The following is a 19,161-nucleotide window of genomic DNA, read 5'->3' on the forward strand; positions in this document are numbered from 1 at the left end:
GATAATAGAGATTTAGAGGTATTGGTTACACATATTTGCAAATATATGAATAAGCGCCAGGCCAATCGTCAAGGCTCCTCTATACTGGCATCCGATAATATTAAGGGGCTCACGTCCGAGAAACAAGGCACCCCAAAAAAATTCCAACCAAGGGCCATCCCAGGGGCATCACACGAAAAAGGGAAAAAGGTGATAGTGAAGTATAAAGAAAAGATGTGTAAAGATAAATCAATAAGTGTTAATGAAATGATAAAGAATTAAAATGACATATATAATGTACAAACAAATAGAGAAGTGATAAAAGTATTCTATGTGAATTAAGTGGTGATGCCATGAGAAAGGCCCAGTCAGAACCCCCCAGGGGCCCCACTCCCAAACGCTCACCCCAAAATAATTATTGCTACATAATGGTAGCACCCACTCTGGGTCATATAATTACAATTGATGTACTGCATGATAACAGTACATATATAAGCTGAGAGCTAACTTACCTTGGAGGTTGCCTTGCTTCTCGGACGTGAGCCCCTTAATATTAGGGACGCCAGTGTAGAGGAGCCTTGACAATTGGCCTGGCGCTTATTCATTTATTTGCAAATATGTGTAACCAATACCTCTAAATCTCTATTATCATGTAGGATTTAAGTAGGTCCCTAACATACTAGGGTTCAAATCCAGGTGTCCTGAGCTCTGGATTTGAACCCTTGTATGTTAGGGACCTACCCGACAGAGGTTACCCGGATGTGGTGGGTAGGCCCATAACCTTGGCCAAGATTATGCCAAAAACCTCTATTCACTGCAGAAATGTATTTATTTATATACAATCAGTTAATTTGGAGTTGAGCACCTCTTTTCTTCTTTTTGTGCATATATCAATTGTCTCCACAGGTAGCACCTCCAATTATGTATATATGTGTCCAAGGTGTGCAGTCTGAGGTCCATTTCCTATACAAATATTAATAGGCAAACATTATTTTAAAATTAAATAACTGTGGTTAATAATTTTGTGTTAATTGGGGCCAAGCTAATTAATTAATTTGGGAGGCACCAATAATATGGAATATGAAGTCAATATTCTCTCCACCACTTGGTGTGATGTCAATTTTTGTGTGTGCCATTTAATGTATAGTATATGGGATAGGAGGGACAGAACTTCCCTGTCTGAGGTCATGCACAGACCTCAAAACAATTAAAAACGATGAAATAATTAAAAATGAGGTAAAGGCAGAAGTGAGACAAAAGAAGAATAAACATACTCAATTCATGACCAGGTAATCAAGACATATGATTCAAGAACAGTCCTTAAAATTGCCAGAGTCAGGTATAATGGTACACTGTATCACAATAAAGAACCCCAGAGGAAATGATACACAATAGCACAATAGCAAAAAAACCAATGAGCAATTACTGTACATAACAGATGATAAGTTTCTCACCTGTCAAAGGGCAAATCTCATAGTCATCAGTTTGGGTCTAGTGCACAATTGAGCAGATGGGAACCAATAAGGTATAGGTGAAGGCAAAGCCAACAAACAACCATACGTGCAGTACACCTGGGCTTGTCCGAGAGACAAGCCGGATCTATACTCAGGGAATCCAAAGAGAGGGGCAGACAGAAGAGTGGTCGGTAGACAGATTCAGACATCAGAACACAGGATGAACATGCAATGTTCTCAATAATCTCCAGGATTGGAAGTTAATCAGCTAACACTTATTGCCAGTTCCCTCTTTACAGTAAGCAAAGGGGTACTATATGTTTCAGTGTCCTAACAGGTTTATTCTCTCTGAACATACATGCACTGGCAATCCTGAAGCCAGAAAATGCTTCTACATCCACGGTCCCGGGCAAGGATGTCAAATGCAAGGAACCAATGGCAACTTCTTAAAAACAATCTCCTTATTTTGAAGGAACATGTTGGCACCACAGAGCATGGCACAGTGTGACACAAATAGCCAGCACGGTAACACAGTGCCTCACACTACTGGATCATGGGATATATTTTGGCCATATGACTATCTGTGAAGAGTTTGCATGTCCTATATAATGCTCTGCATAATGTATTGACCCTATATACAATAATAATAATAATAATAATAATAATATGAGAGCAGATTTTAGTGTAATTTCATATTCTGTAGACCAGGTCTCAGACACAGAAAGGAGGTGTGGCAAATGTTAGAAAAAAGGTTGAGCACTGCTCCACAGCTGGAGTGCAAATCATTGTTGGTACAGTGTTGACGGTTTCCTGTCATCGATGGTAATCACTGATGGCACCATCAAGAGTGACCCTTGATTGTATCATTAGAGATTTATATTTTAATTTTGTTGTATCTATAGGTGACGGAGTACTTATATGGGGGTCAAATAGATATAAACTACTACATTCACCTTTATTGTATACAGTATAGAAATAATGCTAATATTGTAATATTGTATACTCTAAGTAGAATTAGAATTTAATATGTGTATAGTTATGAATGTATAGTTGTATTACTGTGATATTTTGTGAGCTTGAGGGGAGAGATATGTCCAGGGTAGGTAATAAGGAGTAGTGCAGCCTAGGATAGCTTGAAGAGAGAGCATGCGTGCAGCAGGAAGTCGCATGGCTGGGCAGGAGAAGGGTTGGATAGACTAGTCGATAGAGCCGTTAAATATAACGGCAGTTTTGGCGTGCCCCTGGCAGAGACACTATCTTGGGGACTAGCAAGAGAAGGGCGACGGCAGTGTTATAGGGCTGTGTAGTAACGTTGACGGCAGACACTAGAGTGGAGAAGAGACGAGCGGAGCTTACCTTTCCCGATGGTGAGACATACGGTTTCCTCTGTCCAGTATCCAGAGAAATGCTGGTGGGAAGATCGGCGTGACGGAGACTAGGGGCAGTGCGGTGATTGGAGTGATGTCTGTGAAAAAAAATACCCTGCATCACTCACTGAGGTAGCCTGTAAAGGGACAACTTAGCGCCCCTTATACCCTGAACATGGATGTACATCACTCATTTTAGGAAGAGAGGAATATTACTATGAAAGAGAAAAACTGTTGCTATCAGCTCTAACAATAATATAATGCAAATCTATGTGTGTTCAGCAAATAAAACCAAGGGGATTTTGTCATGATTTGATCAAAGCATATAAGCCTGCAGCCCAGCATCAAGGGACCCCTTCTTTTTCTGCAGGTCCCTACTGTAGCATAAATGCCCAGCACACCATTAGATTGCAGTTAAATGTACTCACCTCCCAGATACAGAGGAACACATCTATACATACATAGATTTGCAGTATATTATTGTTAGCACCGATAGCAAAAGTTTTTCTGTTTTGTATACATTTATGGCATTAATATTGCCACGCTGCTGATACCATGTATGATACTGTATGGGTAAAACCGAGCGCGGGCTTATTTATTTTCTGTTTTGTTACTATATAAGAGCTTTGGGGGGCATCCAAGATACAAACTAACCTTGGTAAATTTATCTATACGGAGCCATCTAGTAGAACAGTGTTTCTCAAACTCGGTCCTCAGGACCCCACACAGGTCACGTTTTGCAAGTCACCCAGCAGGTGTACAGGTGTAATCAGTACTCACTGACACATTTTAAAAGTTCCACAGGTGGAGCTAATTATTTCACTTGATTCAGTGTGGAGACATGGGAAACATGCACTATTTGGGGTCCCGAGGACCGAGTTTGAGAACCTGTGTAGTAGAATAATACAGAATAATACCAACCAGAAATTAAAGCTACAGCCATAATATCTTTATATACTGGTTGAAAGTACCTATGTTATCCCAGGAAGAGAGAGAGTATTGACTTAACGAATATAAAATAACACTGGAAATAGAATAACTGGTGGGATACACAACAGGGGTAGCGTCAGGACGATGTACTGTAAATAACAACCTCGGTCAAAGACTTGTCACCATAAGGAGATAAGCTTACTAGTTATATACCTCACTGAATGGACATATCTTTCCGGGGAGCACTTATAATAAATAAGTTGTACTCTTAAGAAGGGATTGTTGCTTACTAGTCTGTTGACTAACCAAAGAAAGATTCAGATATTACTATTTTACTTTTATCCAGAAGGTCATTACTTTATTACACTTTGACCTTCTGGCCACAAAACAAAGTTATTGTTTGTGTTGACATATGACTGCTGGAACAATTTCTGAAAGCCAGAGACATTGTAAAGGAATGGACTGCAAAGTTATAATGTACACTCTCCTTTGTACTTTCATTTATGTAATCATATGGTATTGTTTAAATTTGTTTATATGTATTACCTGTAGGACAGACCATTATATTATATTGGTTAAAAGTTGCTGTGCATATTCATTGGATTAATTGTGTATATGTACAGTATATGGAATAGGTTGAATAGGCCTTATTGTATGACACTTCAGAAAATGAAGAAGAGGTAGTAATATTTAATATTCATTCCAGAATACATACAATAATATATGGGTTATATCGTTATAGACCAAGGGCTGTATTCAATTATGCTGCTTAAACCCGTTATCGGCTATAATTTATCGTTGATGACGTCATTTTCGCCTGTTTAACGTATCCCCATATTCAATTACAAAGACTTTTCGCAGGTGCGAAATGTCTTTTTTAAAAAATGGGCATAAGTTTTCACCACTGTTTAGGTGGCGAAAAAAATTGCAGAATTGGGGTTTTAGGGTGCAGGAAAAAAAATAGCCTGCAGCCTTGTAATGTCCCCTTAAAGTATTCTGTGTCAAAAATTTTTTTAAAAGTTTCTTAGGACACCCCAAAAAAGGTACTTTAATTTTTTGGGAAAAAAAAATATTGGGGGACAAACTTCTAAACTAGTGAAATTGTTCCTGGGGGGGATTCCCAAGTATGCGACAGGTGTTTTCTAGAATGCGGCTGGTAGCGGCAGGTGCATTTATGAAGAATTTTTAAAAATCATTTTAGGGACTTAAAAATATGCTTGCACCCATTCTCATGTACCCCAAATATGATGGGCATAGTTATTTTTCCCCGAAAAATTAGATAAATGCTATTCTTCACCACTTCTTTACAGGCGCATTTATGAACCTGCCCTGACTACTGAACCTTCAGCAGGCCAAATAGGGGGTACCCATAGTGATCACCCATGATAGACCATTTTTAAGGTGGTGCCAGGATGATTTCCCGAAAATTGCCAGGACTTTTCGATACTTACCTTTCCGCCAGGTCCCGTTTTTGCCAGATCCTAATTGAATAAGCGGGCACGCACCCGATACTTTATCCCAATAAAACCCAGCGATGATGGCGAAAAGTCTGACCTCTGACTTTTCGCCCCATATTGAATATGGCCCTATATGATAATTATAATTGTCGGTAAACTATTCTCCTATTGTAATATATATATAGTTGCTATGTTTGTTATGACAAATAGTTATTGTAAAGAAAATGCTGTATTTTGGATTACTTACCTTATTCCGAGGGGAAGACATGAGGTGAATGAATAGATATCTAAAAAAAAGAAAGAAATAGAATATTAACCCAAACAAAATAAGAAAAATACTGTTTATTAGAATGAAGAGAATACATCAACTGCATTCATTGGGACCTTATATAGGGTTTCCCCAATTATACCCGGTATACAAATAATTGTATACTAAAATTGGGGTGGAGGCACTATTTAAAATATTTATAGCTAAGGTTACATTGTATACGTATAAGGTTTTTAAGAGAATTTTTTAAGAAATACGAGACAATAAATTATACCAAGCAAGAGAAGATGAAAAAGTATAGTTTCCTCCTTCTAAGACAGTTTCCTCCTTACACCAAGATCTTTAAAAAGAAAACTAAATACCTAAAAAAAAGTCGCAGCTACACTGGCTTAGACTGTATGGAAGTATATGCATAGTTGTGTTACATGAACAACACACTTATTAAATTAGTTAACATATCGGATACTATTTTTCCAATTTTTTTAAGGCTTCATTATATTCTGTACCATTATTTTTGAATAAGTTTGTTTAATTTAATATTATTTTTCTTGGGAGAGATACAGCTTTATTTCTCATGACATATTGGAATATATAAATTAAATATACAGTATAGGGTTGATTCTTTGTTGCAAGTGGCAGCAGTTGTAGGCAGCCATTGAAGCCTGATTTACTACCTTATCTTAATCCAAGATTCCATTCAACTAATATAAGAGTTCACAAGTCTGCAAGCAGAAACCAGTTCCACCCATTGATTTTACACCAGATGCTGCTGCAAACATCACAGGGCCGTAGCTAGGGTACTGCAGCCGGTGCCATCGCACAGGGCACCACAGTTCAGGGGGCGCTGTTGGGCCTGTCTGATTTCTGTTTATTATCATTCTTGTTTGTAGCTTCCTCTTATTTCATCCCCAGCATCTCCTGGCCTTTCCTATCACTTCCCTGGCCCTTCCCCATGAAGCCATGTCCCTTTTTTGGGTGCATTATGTCCCTTTGAAAAATGAGGGGGACACCAATGCTCTTTCTGGCACAGGGCACCAAAAAGTCTAGTTACGGCTCTGAAACATCATTAGGATCTGCACTAGCACCAACCCCATGCTATGTATAAGAGATCTGCCAGAAACAGGCTTTCCTTTCCCGAATCACACGTAGAATTAGATACATGCCCAGTACACTCCCATAACACTTCCATGGGACAGTGTGGTTCCGTGTGCTCGCAATGTTGCTGCACAGTTGCCGCCCCAAAATGCCCAATTTCACAGACAGACAGATCCGACAAAGTTCTGCACTACTCAAAGTAGGAAAAAAAATAATAAACAAAAGAGGAAAAATGCTTTAACTTAATAATGAGCACTTTTTCTGGTAATGGCCGCTGGCTACCATTATTCTGAGATGGTGATAGGTGCAGGGCCGCCATCAGAGGGGGACTGCCGGGACTATAGTCCCAGGCCCAGACACTAGGCAGAAAGAAGGGGGTATGCCAGCTCCCACCGCACACCCCACATCCACTTAAGGGAAAGGGGGGCCTGCTCCGAACACCGCGCAGACTACTTGCACAATAACTGATTGTTTGACATGTGACAAGGAGGCCAGTTGACCGACTTGTTCAAAAAAGTTTTGTATTTTTTTTGAGTCGGTGTGCGTGACGTCTCACCTGATGGGAGAGAAGTTGCGCCAGCCAGCCAGCCAACCACCCCGAGAGAAGAAGGAGCCTCCTTCGATGAGGTAAGTCATGCGACTTGCAGGCTTGCAGCAACTAGGGCTGGAGAGGGGGAGTGTAGAGGGAAGAGAGTTGGATAGAGTGAGCAGGGCTATCTGTATTACTTACAGTCAGGTACATAAATATTGGGACATTGACAGACTTTTTAGATTTTGGCCTCTTTTCACCACCACAATGGTTTTGATATGAAACAAACAAGATGTGCTTTAACTGCAGACTTTCAGATTTAATTTGAAGGTAATTACATCCAAATCAGGTGAACGGTGTAGGAATTACAACGGTTTCTATATGTGCCTCCCACTTTTTAAGGGACCAAAAGTAATGGGACTATCAACTCAAAAGCTATTTCATGGACAGGTGTGGGCTATTCCCTCGTTATTTCATTATCAAATAAGCAGGTAAAAGGTCTGGAGTTGATTCTAGGTGCGACATTTGCATTTGGAATCAGTTGCTGTCAACTCTCAATATGAGATCCAAAGAGCTGTGAAGATCAGTGAAGCAAGCCATCATTAGGCGGAAAAATCAAAACAAACCCATCAGAGAGATAGCAAAAACAGGTGTGGCCAAATCAACTGTTTGGAACATTCTTAAAAAGAAAGAACGCATCGGAGAGCTCAGCAACACCAAAAGACCTGGAAGACCACGGAAAACAACTGTGGTGGATGACAAAATAATTATTTCCCTGATGAAGTAAAACCCCTTCACAACAGTTGGCCAAATCAAGAACACTCTCCAGGAGGTAGATGTATATGTGTCAAAGTCAACAATCATGAGAAGACTTCACAAGAGTGAATATAGAGGGTTCACCACAAGATGTAAAGCATTGGTGAGCCACAAAAACAGGAAGACCAGATTAGAGTTTGCCAAACAACATCTAAAAAAGCCATTACAGTTCTGGAACAACATCCTATTGACAGATGAGACAAAGATCAACTTGTACCAGAGTGAAGGGAAGAGAAGAGAAGGAAAGGAACTGCTCATGATCCAAAACATACCACCTCATCAGTGAAGCATGGTGGTGGTAGTGTCATGGCGTGGGCATGTATGGCTGCCAATGGAACTGGTTCCCTTGTATTTATTGATGATGTGACTGCTGACAAAAGCAGCAGAATGAATTCTGAAGTGTTTCGGGCAATATTATATGCTCATATTCAGTCAAATGCTTCAGAACTCATTGGACAGCGCTTCACAGTGCAGATGGACAATGACCCGAAGCATACTGCAAAAGCAACCAAAGAGGTTTTTAAGGCTAAAAAGTGGAATGTTATGCAATGGCTAAGTCAATCCCCTGACCTGAATCCGATTGAGCATGCATTTCACTTGATGAAGACAAAACTGAAGGGAAAATGCCCCAAGAACAAGCAGGAACTGAAGACATTTGCAGTAGAGGCCTGGCAGAGCATCACCAGGGATGAAACCCAGCGTCTGGTGATGTCTATGTATTCCAGACTTCAGGCTGTAATTGCCTGCAAAGGATTTGCAACAAAGTATTAAAAAGTGAAAGTTAGATTTAGGATTGTTTAGTTTGTCCCATTACTTTTGGCCCCTTAAAAAGTGGGAGGCACATATAGAAATCGTTGTAATTCCTACACCGTTCACCTGATAATGTAATTACCCTCAAATTAAATCTGAAAGTCTGCAGTTAAATCACATCTTGTTTGTTTCATTTCAAAGCCATTGTGGTGGTGAATAGAGGACAAAATATGAAAATTCTGTCACGTCCCAATATTTGTGGACCTGACTGTATATATATATACACAGCCAAGTGCACAGTGAGAGAAAGTGGGTATATAGTAGAGAAAGGGAGAGTAAGCAGGGGCGGTGAGTGGGGGTCTGCCTATTTCGTTAGTCCCGGGCCCCAAAATGATTAGTGGCAGCCCTGGATAGGAGTACAAGTCACATTGATGTTATTGAAAAGACCCAGTCAAAAGCTTCTGCCAATGATAGCTTTCACCAGCAGGGACTATCTCTCATGTTTCTTTGTTTCTGTTTATACCTGTGCGATTACAGTGAATAATAAAGATGTTATTTTTATGAACTACACTATAAAGTTTGCACAAACTAAAGAAAGAATTCTCTTTTTATTTTTCTCTGTATATGGAGCAAAATGCATGTATGGGCTACTCGCATCTATTCACTGCACAGTCCTTATCCCTGAGCTTGGTTTCATAGATGCCATCATTATCAGTGCGCGGTTATCCCAGTCCTATCATTGGTGCAAAGGATCCGACAGATATAGGCACAATTAGGCATATACAGAACTCTGCATACAGCAGCCTACAATTCCATCAACGCAACCTCAACCCACCCTCATTAAACTCAACCTGTGTTTAAATGCTGCATTGACTTTATATCATGCCATCTCTTTTACATCTTTACTGGTCTAAGTCGAGGCTTAAAATATCCTACTTTTCCCTATGAGACATATTGTAGGAGGCAATTCATGATGAATATTGTTCCCAAATAGTATAAGTCATATTGGATAAACACATTTAATGTTGCAATTCTGTCAACAACGGGTGAATACAGTGTGATGTGATTCACTTTATTTGAAGAATATTTTTTTTTCCAGTAACAAGTTTAGGTAATCTGTATGAATAGGTAAGATATCATTCTAATGAAATAAACAAACAGCCGTCATTTAAATAAACACTTGCTGAAGATGCCAGCAACACTTTCTCCTGTTTGCTTCTGTAGGAAATTGGAAAGAAACTAATTTGGGAAGTTGGGCTACTTGTCTATGTTAATTCGCACACACACTTGATTTGCTGTCATTCACATTTTTTTTTCTCCCACGTGGATTCCAAAATTAACATTACCTATAATAAGTTGCTTAGCAAACTCATAGACATGTTTGTAATAAATAAATAGTAAGATCCAATTCTAAGCTCACGTGCAACAATAGAAATAAAACTGCAGGGAGCACCCAGGCCATCAGGCTCATTTTTAAAGTAGCACAGGTATATATAAAAGCCCCGGCTCCTGGGAAATATATGAACATCCGTTTATATTCTCCTACCACTATTAGCTCCCACCACACATCAAAAAAGACCACACACCACACAGAGTGGAAGGAGCAGAGTCATCCTTAAGAAGTCTCTGTAAAATATTGTGGTGCCCATAATACCTCTATATGATATGAAGTTCATATATCCAACGTGTTTCTTTCAAGAAGAATCCAGCTCTGTACCAATTGCATATGCGCCAGGTTTATGTCAGGGGCACTTACATTTAGATTAAGGCCGGTACTAGGGGTGGGCGAGCAAGGACACTGCCCCGTGGCACTTGTATTTGGCTTGCAGGATGTCTGGAATGGCACCCTGCAGCCTAAAGAGCCACTGCAGAGACGCCTCAAGGGTCCTTGGACGTTATGGGTGCCCAACGGTCATGTCCCCTCATTGTGACATCATGAAGTTTCATGTTGGGGGATGAGCCAAGCACAGGGCAGATTATTGCCTTGCTAAGGCCTGACTTAGCTATACTTACACAATCATTTATTTTGTTAATATTAGAATTGATAAGAAAAATAACATTGGTGGTTTCATTTTTTTTCTTTAAAAAAACCCCTCAATAATGCAGCAGTTAAAATCTTCTTTCTCCTATTCAAAATGAAAGTAGGAAAAATGTGATTCTAAAACAAGGCCACAAAATAGAATTACATCAGTAAAGAAAGCACCTAGCAGCTTCCCGGGAAAATGCGCAATTAGAAGGGGCCAGTTAGTGCTGGGGACTCCCATCATAATCAGGGTGTATGTTCACCCGTACTCCATCACCCAACTGATACGGCTTCTGTCATCTGCATCACTATATGGGCTTCCTTATGTTCAAAACTATGTCAACACATCCTTACTGCATTGGCACCGAGAGGGGGGGGAGCGGGTACAGTTTACCCAGGCCCGGGCTTGCTAGAGGGGCCCGGCGGGGGCCCGGCTCCGGTGTTGCCCTCCCCCCTCCCCTCCCCCACAGCAGCTCAGCACACAGCTTGTGCTGGGCTGCTGTGTGAGACTGCTCCCGGCTGCTGCAGCAGCCGGAGCAGTCTCCGATGTCTGTTGGGGGGAGTGATCACACTGATCGTGCCCTCCCCTGCTGAGCACTGGGCTGGGGGGCTTACAGCGCCCCCTCCCTGGCGCACAGCGCTGCTACGCACGCTGAAAATTTATATTTGTTTCCTTTTTTCCCCAAAGGGGCGTGGCCAAGCCTCCCACGATTAGGCCACGCCCCCCATGACCCGGCCCGGCCAGGCTCTCAACGGCCCTACCTTACTGCACTTGGGCTGCATTTGCGTGGCCCTTCAAATCCCCGTTCCCAGGGCCGGCTCTACCATTAGGCAACATTAGGCAGCTGCCTAGGGCGCCGGGATCTGGGGGTCGCCCCGCGGAGTCTACCACCCACAAAATTAAGGATATCTCTTAAAGAGACACCTTTGTTATGCTTAATGTAGGCGGAGCTTGTGCAATTTATAAGTCACAATTTCACTTGAGGGGTTGGGAAGTGTGTATTGGTGGCAATTGGGAGCAGTAGGCTGAAGTTTTGCCTAGGGTGTCCTTGCACCGGCCCTGTCTGTTCCACCTCTCCAAGTGTAAGGAGACCCAAGTACCAAATCCTTTTCTATGGACATGTGCAGTAGAAATTTGCTTCTTACTGCAAGCAAACGGGCATATGCCCAATTCAGCATAAGTCCCATAATCATCAATTAGTTTTGTTTTGATTAGTGACATTTCCAAATCCTAAAGTTTCTTTGGTTCACAGTTTAAAATAGTGGTAGCATTCACTGTTTTATTCATGTAAACAAAAGAAATAACAGTCTCATCAAGTTGTCATATGTTTATTGATGAACTATATGTACGGACTTCCCATATTTTGCACTGTGACTTATTCTGTTGCCCCTGAACCAGCCAAATTCCAAAGATTTACAAATCTTGGCAAATCCTTTACTCATCTCTAGAGGTATTCAGTCTGGATAATGGCTTCTCCCTGCGGTCTAACAATGGTTATTTGTCAATTAAATAACAGAAGATTGCAACTGTGCATATACAAATAGTTTTCTTAGGAGAATCAACACATTTAAAAAGCATAGGATTCAATTATTTACTAGTTTTATCTGTTCTTTAAAGTGATAATACCAGTGCAGCGTATTCTAATGCAAGGTTGTAATGGCGTTAGAGAACCTCTGCATTGCTGTTTTAATCCCTGAAATGATTAATAAGAATTTTGAGTCATGGCCAGAACCGCTATTTGTTCTGACAGTTTGCTTTGGGACCTATTAACATGTTTCTAGGTGTTAGTAAAATGTGATATAACATATCTTGTTTTGTATTAGACAGATTTTCTGCTGAGCATGTTGTTCCACATTAATGAGAAAGTGAGTTATAGGAATACATCTGATATTTTTTTATATAATATGCAAAGAGAATAATTTACTTGCTGTGGATTTGTCTGCCAAATATTGATCATTTCTTTTTCGTATAAACATATTCCGGGTAAAATCTTAATTCCAGTAATTATTTCTCTATTATGTGTGTCTAGGGAAGAAATCTACTTGTATAGTCAAATAATGCACAAGTGCAACTGAAATACAGTATTCCAGATATGGGGTAACAAAATATAGGAGAAATAGATACTACATTATCAGGATCTCATTGCAGCTTGTATGTATGTCGAGTTACTTTGGATCATTTAATAGAGTAATTGTTACAGTAGAACCTACTGTATCTGTAACTACCCTCAATTACTAAAGAAAACTTTTAAATGACCGAAGCCTGGTTTAGCAATTCTATCTGTTGCTGCTTTAAAACTATTGCTGGCTTTGAAAAACCGATGGATAGTAAATTTAGCGGAATCGGTATGATTTACCGGCGGTTCATATCCTGATAGCGCAGGCCCGGCAGGGATGAAGATCCCGAACGTAAAAAGGTAAGTATTAACTAACCCTATTCTACCCCGTAACCCTAACCCTCCTTTAGGGGTGCCTAACCCTAAATCCAATTCCCCTAGCCTAACCCTAACCCTCCCGGGGGGGTGCATAACCCTAAGTCCCTCCCGGGAGCCCCTAACCTAACCTTCCCCCCCGCGGCTGTCTGTGCCTGGCACCCAGCTTACCTTTGATCGGTAAGCCGTATGTCAGGCTCCCGGCGTAGGTCTAATGACAGGCGTCGGGAGTCCTGTGCCGGGATTAGACAGTCAGAAAGCCGGCAGTCAGGATTTCGTCCGTCGACTTCCCGACTGTTTCCCAATATAGTCCATAGTCCTGCTCTGGGTTTCATATCAGATGCGACTATGGCAAAAGACTGTAACGCAGTTGCAGCAGCATACGACTCAGTATCAGCTCCATTGAGTGCTGTGTTCCTCTGGGACATAGGCATGTCAGTTTACAGCTTCAGGCCATTAATGGTCCATCGACGACATGTTTAAACCATCAGGTTTGTGTAGGCACAGGCTGCCACTGTGGTACCACAGCCAATGTTTACCATTGGTGAACAGACATTGATGGTAAAACTATTTACCAACCGTGTCAGACAATTAATGGTTGCTAACCATCAATGGTTGATGGCCATTCCTACCAAGTTCATATTGCATCTTCACTAGCAGCATATCCATGTCGATGGCTAAAAGATCCATTCATCATGTTAATTATTGGGGGCTGGGCGGCACCCGATAATTAAGTATCATACTTGCTGCGAGTAGCATATTGCCCGGATCAATACAACATTGCTCCAGTGCGGAGACAGCTGATCCTAAAAGCAGCTGTCTCTGCGATCTCTTTCACTGCAACTTCTGTAACAGTGACAGCTACCACTGCCAAGTCTGACATGGCGTCCTAGTGCATCTGCCTGAACTGGGCTTCATGCAGGAGCACAAAGCCCCAACGTCCAGCGGAAGGAGCTGGACAGGGAAGGATCCATCTTCGAAACCCGGGAGCGGGGGTGCAGGATCAAAAGCCATCTAAAGATGACGAATGCTCCCGCAGTAAGGCTCCGAAATATAATATTTTTGGAGCTTGATGAATTTAGGTTCTAATATTAGTGTATAGGGACTGTGGGACAGAGGTAAGCAGGAAAGATCAGTGATATGTCCTGCATTACCTTTATAATGGATAGTCCCAATCCTTATTTTTTACAACAGTAGGTGAACATTTTAATTTTCACCTGCTTTTGTAGGTAATTAAGTGATGATGAATGGACCCCTAATACATTATCAATCACAGTATGTCATAAGTATTTCTTTCAGATAAAATAAAACAGTGACACTCGGTTTCTTTTTAAAATGTTAGCTAATTTTGTAAAACTACATGTTCCAATAGGACCTCTCATACATGAACATGCTGAGGTTTGTAGTCCTACAAGGGCATTCTTTTACAGTTAATGTCTGCCAGTTTCCCATAGCAGTTAACGATTTTCTGACTTTTAACTGGTACTCTGAAGTCCACCATCAAAGGTGTGCTAGGGTAAGCCACAGGGCTGTTTTGCATTCAAGTAGATATTTTTGGCTTATGTGATTTGTGGTCCTCAAGAATCCTCCAAGCTATTCTCATAGGGGCAGCAATTATACATTTGGTAGATGTACTAAGCCTTGGACAGAGATAAAGTAGAGGGAGATAAAGTACCAACCAATCAGCTCCTAACTTTCATTTATTAAACGCAGCATATAAAGTGACAGTTAGGGGCTGATTGGCTGGTACTTTATCTCTCTCCACTTTATCTATCTCCAATGCTTAGTACATCTCCCACATAGACCATAAACAAAAAAACGATCGATCTGGTGTACTATTCTTAAAATGCTTATAATAAAATTGCTGGAGCTCCTTGTAACCCAGTTCCAATGTTTTTCAATTTAATTACTGGATTCCAAACAGAGGTGCCAATGATGTGTGAGAGGTTCACAGTTCCTGCATCAGACAATGTATATACACACTGTGCAGCACATATATCAGTATTAATATTTCTGCAGGCAAATATTAAAAAAACAAAACCAATAATGAGTATACAGTTTAAAGATGAATTGAAAATACTACAGATTTACAGATAAAAGTGCTGTCAACAAACCATGTAATTTGGCTATTGTAAAACATACACTGAAATAAAGCGTGAATGGAAAATTAAAGATAAGTCTGATAAGGGCGGAAAATCAATTAGACACCCGTTTACTGAATGGGTGCTAATTTATTGCCAGCCCATATTCAATTAGCCCCGCTTATCAGAGATTTCTTTTCGAGTCTCCCCAGACCCAAAAATAAATCTCTGAAAATTGTGCAATTTACAGGTGTAAAGACTCAGAGAACATCTACGAGTTAATGGCACTTAACAACCCTTTATAACAGCCGTTAAAAAGGGGTTTGGGTGAAAAAGGGAGGCTAATTGAATAGCCTCAGACGATAAAGCCCGAGACGACCTCCCTTTTTCACCCCTATTAAGTTAACGGCCCTAATTGAATTCCCCCCTATGGGCTGTATTTAATTAGCCCCGATAATTTAAAAGTTATTTTTTGGGGTGTTCCTCTTATTTTTTAGGGTTATTTTGACACAGTTATGCTTTGGGGGGCTCTCCCAAGGGTGCTGAGTGGTTTCCCGAGGTTTGCACCCCAAAACTGCACTTCAGCACTTTTTTTCACCACCTTTTCATAGGCGAATCTTTTTCGCCTATTACATTACATTGCGTTTTCGCATATACGAAAAGGCTTTGCAATTGAATATGGCGAAAAGATTCTGCCTGGCGAAATGACGTCACCCATGATACTTTTTCGCGGAAAACTGTCTTTTCCCATCTAATTGAATACGGTCCTTAATCTCTTATCTCCCAATTGTGTGGGAACATGGGGTGATCTTCATTTACTATAGTCCCGACCCCTCTACAATAAGTTTTAAGAGCACAATACGTGTAACACAGATACATAGGGGCAGATTCAATTAGCCGCGGGGTTCTCCTCGCGACTAATTAGCGTGCAAAATCCCTGCGGCGTGGGGTAAAGCTATTCAATTAAATAGCCTTTTCCCCGGTTCAGACTGTGCACAATAACATTATTGTAAGTATTTGACCAGGAGCATGAGGAAGTCATGAAGCCCTGACCCATCCAGGATTACTGTACATAAAATGGTGGACATCTCCCCAATGCTGACACCTACAGCGTGACTGCCCTCCCACTGCACTCGTCCAACTGAGAAGTTATTCTCTGGTGATCCTGCACTGCAGAAATCATTATGAAGTGCAGGGATGGGAGAATATCTACCCTATCCTGGCTTCAATAAACTTGGGGCATTCTCATTTAATATAGGGGAGTACCAGATTCCAAATGGTTTGGCTCCTTAATGGTTTTCTTCGGGTGATCAAGTGTAAGGACCAGATAGTATCATTCTGTACAGCAGAAATACTAGTAGAGGCAGTGGAAGAAGGAGGGCACTTGAGATGTCCAATCTCCTTCATCCTGGCACCAACACTCTCATAGGTTCCCTCATTCAAAAGAAGGACGTTCCCTCTTTTAAACAATGTGCCACCCTTCGTAGTTATATTCTCGTGATAACTAGTCAATAACATCCTATTCTATAGAAGCATTAAGAAATCAATCCAGATATGGGAGTCGGATTCTACTGCCCAGATTTCCCCCAGGGGATTTACCATATTTGATGTGGTGGGTTGATTACTTTTCTAAATGTTATGCCTTATTAAGCTAACATATTTTTGCTACACATTTTAAGTGTTTCATTGAAACAAGTTAAAAAAAAGCATTATCAGTTTCATGTGCAGTCCGGCAGCAGACTGTCAGTGATTGACAGGCTGCTGCCGTTTCTGATGTTTCTGACCATGATAGCAGCTGCAATAGTAATAGCGTCTGAGCCTAAATCATTCCCTTACACCCCTTTCAGACAGAAAACCAAATTACCGGGTCATACATTTCTACCTGGTAATTTGCTGATCAACACGGGTATTTCTTCTGCCTGAAAGGGTCAACCCGGGTTGAAATTCCTGGGACTTCGACCCAGCAGTTTACCAGGATCGGAGATCCGGGAATTTAGACCCGGGTTGACCCTTTCAGACAGAAGAAATACCCGTGTTAATCAGAAAATTACCAGGTAGAAATGTATGACCCGGTAAGTTGGTTTTCTGTCTGAAGAGGGTTACAGGCAGGGACTGGCAAAACAACCTGGCACGCAAAGGGTAAAAACTGTGTTTTTTGCCTTTTTATGTCTGAAAGTGGTATTAGTGCAATGTATATAGTACACCTCCTATCTTGTGCAATATACAAACTGATCGGCAACCGCTTCTGATTGGCTGCTGCTTCTGATTGATGGAATCTGTCTAAGGGCCTGATTCAGAGCCGGACGCTCTGACCTGAGCGCTCGCTCTGAATCAGGGCCCTCCTCCATTAAAATGGAGCGTCCTCCTGGACGCTCGTATAGCTGTGGGTCACCACACACAGCATATACGAGCGTCCAAAAAGATGGTCGCGATGGTCTTGACCATCGCGACCATCGGACTTGCGACGGAGACCCTGCGGTAGGGTCTCCCTGCCACAAGCCCTGGAGTGATTTTGGCTCTATCAGAGCCAAAATCACTCCCACTGACATCACTAGTGATGTCAGTGGAGCCGGCTTCAGACGGTAGACGTTCAATCAACATCGAAAGCACGCCCCCTTTGGTGCGAGACCCGGAGCAACAGCTTGGCTGTCGCAGTCCGGGTCTCGCGCATGCGCACGACGGAGCTCCCTCCGTCATGCGCATGCGCAGTGGGGAACATCGACCCACTTGCGAGCATACTACAAGAATGAGACCCTAAATCCCATCCATTTATGCTGATACTATTTTAAAGTTGTTGCTGTGATCTATGCACTTTATTACAGTGATATTAGCAATTGGCTTGCAGTATTAGAGCATATTTTGTTTTAATCTTTTTGCACTTGTCTCTAGGAAATACATATTTCAGCCTTGCGGGTATATTTATGAAAGGTTGATTTTTTGATTTTGATTGATTTAAAATCGATCAAAATCGATCAACATCAATGTTGTGTTTATGGGGCTAAATCACACATTTACTAACATACAATTTTGATCTGTTTTTATAAGTATTAGTACTGTAAATGTGTAATTTAGCCCCAGAAACAAAACATCAATGTTGTTGGATTTTAAATTGAACAAAATCGATTAAAATCAACCTTTAGTAATATACCCCTTAGAGCTGGGCAATGAATAAATGTATGTTTTATTTTTTTTTTCCTTTGGTGGAAAGTGTGTGTGTTTTTCCTGTGACAAACAATGTGTGTGTTTTTTTTTTTTGTGACAAACAATGTGTGTGTTTTTTTTTCCTGTGACAAACAATGTGTGTGGTTTTTTTTCCTGTGACGAGCAATGTGTGTGTTCTCTTTCCTGTGGCAGACAATGTGTGTGTTTTTTTTCCTGTGGCAGACAATGTGTGTGTTTTTTTCCTGTGACGAGCAATGTGTGTGTTTTTTTCCTGTGACGGATCATGTGTGTGGTTTTTTACTCGTGGAGGACAATGTATGTGTTTATTTTCTGTGGCGGACAATGGGCCTAATTCACTACGGATCACAACTGCAATTGCGGCTGCGATTACGCTCACAGTCTGACTGTGATGATATGCTAATCCATTGCGATCGCTATGCGGTCGCAGCACTACTTAAGGACGCCTACCTTACTTTACACACATCCGTAATGTTTAGCAAAACTGCAAAACCATCGGTAATAACGAGTACCGTCACAGCCTCACGCACACTTGCACAAGGTCAGACCTTACTTAGAAATTGCTAAGTTCATTACACGCTATGAGTGCTCAGGCTGCGTACGGCATCACAGTGGATAATTTATGCACACCCCTGCAACAGTGTTCGAACGCACTGGCACGCCTTGGTTTCGCCGACCAACCCCCCATCACCACCCACAAACGGCACTCCTTGTCAATCATTCTGCGATGGGTGTGCGTAGCCTCTCAGATTGTAGTTCCCATCTCAGTGGCTTATTCGCGCAATGCGATGCATACACAT

This window comes from Taudactylus pleione, unplaced genomic scaffold (assembly GCF_031769625.1).
Source record: "Taudactylus pleione unplaced genomic scaffold, aTauple2 ptg000792l, whole genome shotgun sequence".
NCBI classification, from domain to species: domain Eukaryota; kingdom Metazoa; phylum Chordata; class Amphibia; order Anura; family Myobatrachidae; genus Taudactylus; species Taudactylus pleione.